The sequence below is a fragment of the Pygoscelis adeliae genome, unplaced genomic scaffold (assembly GCF_000699105.1).
Source record: "Pygoscelis adeliae isolate BGI_AS28 unplaced genomic scaffold, ASM69910v1 Scaffold16, whole genome shotgun sequence".
Taxonomy (NCBI): Eukaryota; Metazoa; Chordata; class Aves; order Sphenisciformes; family Spheniscidae; genus Pygoscelis; species Pygoscelis adeliae.
Window position 1 is genome coordinate 6552770 of NW_008825162.1, and position 4904 is coordinate 6557673.

The window sequence follows — 4904 nt, forward strand, 5'->3', positions numbered from 1 at the left end:
GAGCGCCGCCGGCCGGAAAATCAAGTCTAAAAAACCCCAACGCCTGTCAAATTTACCTCCGGCTAGTTCATCGCCCGAAAAGAGAGGGGGGAAGCGCGTATGCCTGCCCGGGGGTGCCAGGCGAAAGATGAGTGTTTCTTTCATTAACCTAATGGTAATTGCAGAAAGACTCCCTTTTTGTCAGCTTCACCTAATCAAAACCGAATATTCTGTATGTGGCACTGACAAAATCAGTGAAACTTCACCCTCGACTTTATTGATCTGAACAGACAGGCAGAGTTTTCTGTGGTGTTCAATTTAGGGAATTAAAAAAAATCACTCCGCTAACAGCATTTGGTACATTTCTAACCCATATGTCACCTCAGTGCTTTAAATAATTATATTTGCATGCAGGGAGTGATTCATAAATATGTCAGGATTGTGAAATATAGGCAGGCATTTCAAACTTTCTATTTAAAAAACATGAATTATGGCCACGAAAAATGTGTTCCCATTTAAGGGTGATACGAAGTATTTGGTGTCTAGTACGGAGGCCCATCCATCATATAGACAATAAAGAGAGTTTTTGCCTGACGTTGGAAATTTATGGTTGCCCTTCTCTGCCCTAATAACTCAAGCATTGTGTCAGCCTGTGACAGCCTTTGCAGAAAAACAGCAACCCTGTTATCAATCAAAAAGCCCTTTTACATTTTTAGCAAAACTCTGATCATCCAGACACCCTTTTAATGTATATATTACATCATTATAGATCATTCTGCACTTTTACTGCAACTCAACAAAATGATCCATCACCTCAGGACAGTCCTGATGAACGCTGATGTAAATTATTTGCACGTCGCTAGTACAGTGCAAAATGAAAAATGTACTTTAGGTGGAATTAATTTTAGGGTGTAAAAAGCTAAAGATGAAAGCAGCGGGGATTAGAGGAGACCTAAATGCATCATTAGGGATGACTGAAAACAAGCTAATAGTTATTAAAATTAAGATTATTTTAACCTTTTCGGATCGTGGACCTAGACTATTGCAAGAAGATAGCTAAGATATATTGCATGCCTCTCCCTGCCCCTACCCCCCGCCCAAACGTAGCTGTCTTGAATTGCCTCAAGGATTATTGCTCATTTGTCATTTGGGTGTTTAGATAAGGTTAATTATTGGGGTTCCAATGCCTTTTCCAGCCATACCCTTAAAACTTTTCCTCGTCTCTCCAAAGACGTTATTCCTCACGCTGTTGAAGGCGCATCTGGTTGATCTGCAGAGTTTCCATAACAAAGTTGTCAATAAACACGCTCTGCGTTTGGGATCCAGGCGGCGAAGCTGAAGATCGCCTCCATTTGTGTGCCATAGTTAATTTCTGAAGGACTACTGTAACCAAATATGTGCTTAGTTGGTATAATTCTCTCCCGCAGCCTCCAGGCTTTCGCAGAAGATAAACAGAGAGATGCCTTTATGATTGCTGAGATTCAGTGATCAGACCAAGGTGTTACAGAAGCTAAAAGACTCTTTTTTCCACTCTTAAAATCTAGGCAGCGAATAACCAGTTCGAGTGCGCACGTACGAATTAGGAAACGCGTGCACTGGCTTTGGGCTCGATCACTTCAACCGTAGCACATTTAACAACGTGAAATGGCACTAAAAATCTCCATGCACTGAACAGGACCCAAACCCAGCCTTTCCCGTGTCATCCCACTCGTTTGACTCGCTCTCTCCCTCGCCCTCGAGAAGGTTACCTTAAGGCTTATCTAAAATAACAGCTGTTTGCATAAGAAACGCCTTAAACATAAAGGAGGAGAGATCTGGAAAATAGGTGTTGGTAAAAGGGTTTCAACGCGGGAGTAAAAATTTTCACACTCATGCATGAAACAACGTCAATAGGGGAATCTGTCAAAGGGCTTAAAAGAGAAAGGTGGGGGTTTTTTATTGGGTGCATTAATCTCTTCCTTATCTCAGCGTAACAAAAGGAACAAAATTAGACAAACTCGTTCGAAAGCATTTTAGGAGAAGGTGTATTTCCGAAAGCAGTAAGCAAACAGACAAACAAACAAGTGATTTTCTGCTCGTTTAGTAAAAATACCACTGACGACTAAAATTCACGTTCACTTAAATGTGCCTATTATTTTGAAGATGGCTCTACAATTATCACCGCTTATAAAACGATTACCTACATCTCATGCAGAGTAAAATATATATCGCTTATATATATTAGGAAAGTAATTACAATCATAAGGGTAAATATTTTGAAGTACTTATGCAAACAGGGGAGAGGTTTGGAAATCTTACTTTCTGTTGGCAAGCACTCAAACTCTTTGCTTTAATAACATTCTGGGAGAAATAACCTCACACCTCTGCCGGATACCTGGGCAGATCCATCAGCTATTATCTGAGCACATGCAGTCTCGTATTAAAAAACAAAAAAGGGGGGGGGGGGGGGAAGGCCTCTCCCCAAACGTACGAATTCGTGGTGCAGTACTTCTGATAACCCATCACATTTCTTATCCGAAGTGTTATCATTCTTGGGGGGGGGGGGAGGAGGAGATGCACCGTTTACAAAAATCTATTGCAACGCACATCTTAATAAAAGCCTTGGGGTAGACAGTGAAACGCAAGCACTACCAAAGCAAATAAATTTGACGCAGAGGACGGACAGACAGGTAGCTGAATTGTGCCACGCATGGAAATATAGCCCAGACCCAACTCAGCAACTACGTTTCTGTTAATTAAAAGCTTAACCTTGTTGTAAACGATAGAAAAAGAGAGGGGGTGGAAAGAAAAAAAAAATCTAAAAGGCCTGTAGGGTTGTTGCTGTTCAGTTTAAAAGACTAAACGCCCTTTTCCAACATGATCTACAGAAGCTGACACTGAAATGGCAAGAGAGCAAGCTCGCAGAGCAGGCACGCTGGTGCCGAGGCTTCTGCAGTTCCCTCTCCCGAGGGAAAAATAGTCAGTCCGGGTTTTTTGGGTGATCCTGACCAGGGTTTGCAGCTCGCCAGCCTGACCTGTCAAGCGGATTATTTTAGAGGGAGATTAATAGGGGAGGCGGGCTGCAATAATAATCGTTTTGTTTGATGTGACAACTTTGATAGGCGTTGATTTACTTACAAACTGATAGGCTTTTAATTGAGCGCCTCCATCCAGCTTGAGATGAAAGGAAAACCGCATTGAAAAGCTGCCCGAGTGCCCTCGAGCCTCAATACTGATTAGCCATCTCGACAGTGAATAGTTCAAGGCATTTTCAAACTTTTTTTCCGCTCTCGCTCTCCTCTCCTCCTCAAATATCTGCCAGCCCACTCCTTTTTAAGAGAAAATAAATCATTTCCATTGTGTGCAAATAAAATCGACTTGACATGCTTGCCAATAGCTGGTAGGTAAAGGAAAGTGTGGACTGGCACTTGTTAATTAATTCCTCCTTTGCTCTCCCTTTTTTTAAGTTACAATTTTCCTTTGTAAGAGGAGGAAGACGGGTTCCAACCCTTAGGTTTTTTAGGGGGGGTTGGTTTTTGGTTTTGTTTTTCTTTTTTTTTAAAGGAGAATAAAAGCAACAGCCACCAAAACTTCAACAAGACTACACAAGTAAATGCCAAACAGCAGACCGTCCGCACGGACTCATTAAAAAAGGATCCCTCGCGAAGGTAACGGGCAGGACGGAATCCATCTTCTTCAGCTCAAGAGAGGAAAGGAGCCCGCAGCAGCCAAACCCAAAAACTACGCACCGCTTTCAAGCCGCAGCCCCGCCGCCCGCCCGATCCTGCGCGGGTGCATCCGAACTCCGAGACCCTCGCTGGGAACGGCGTTCTGCCCGTGTTAGGCGCAGTGAACAAGCTCTCCTAGCCGAGAACTGCTTTGGAGGGGGCAAGGGGGAGGGGATGTCTCCGGGCTGATTTTTTTTTTTTTTACAAGCTTCTGCATAAAAAGTTTACAGTACCGAGTGTGATTTAAATCTCATTTCAAAGGCTGAGCGGAAAAAAAAAAAAAAGGAAAAAAAAAGGAAAAAGCTGTCCTCTGAAGTTACTGATTAAATTACCCTCTGATGCTTCTACTTCAGCCAGGAAGATGGGGGTTCGTGCTGTTCCCCCTCTCCTTCCCCCCGATTTTCCCGTCGGTGCGCTGCCTGTTTTACACATGTACCGGGTATCGCCTTTGCTTTCCCTGGCTTACAAGTAAAACAACCCCTTCCCGAAATCACCCTCACCTCCACAAGAAAAGAGAGAGGGAAGGGAAAATGGGGAGGGGGGAGCCTTCCCACAGCTGACTCTACCTTAAGACAATTAATCTTTAGTCTTTCACCCTGGGAGGCAGGATAAATACAACGAGAAAACAGATAGGAGTCTCCCCGGTCCTGTAAGGAAAACAGCTGTTCCAAGCACTTTAATGCAAATGAACACAAATGAAGGTTTCAGCTTTTTTTTTTTTTTTCTTCCAGAGTTTTACTGCACTCCATTTATCAATTGGACTTGACAACAAAAGAAAGAACTGGGGGAAAACCTGGGGCAGATTCAAGTCACTTCCACTCTGTATAAAGGAAGGGGGGGACTTCCTTGAGGGCAAGTTGTGAGTCTTGTCAGTCCTATTAGAATATCGTTTTTTATGCAAGATTTCTTTCTCTACACCCCACCACCCCCCCCAGCCTTTTAATTTTCACGGTCTTGTAAGATGAGCGCGATGATTGCAAAATGAAAGTACATTTATGACTTTCCACTGAAAAGTTGTGGCAAGAAGCCCTATGCTTTCAGAGAAAACCCAGAAATCAAAAAGTTTGTTAAAATTAATTGTATCTTTATAGAAGCTAGAGGAGTTCCGCATATTTACCCTAGTCTACACACTCTATTCAAAGAGTAAAGTGGTTTTAATGAAAGACAGCAGATATACTTACTTGGCTGCAGGATTTAAAGGGTACCGCTTTGGGGGCG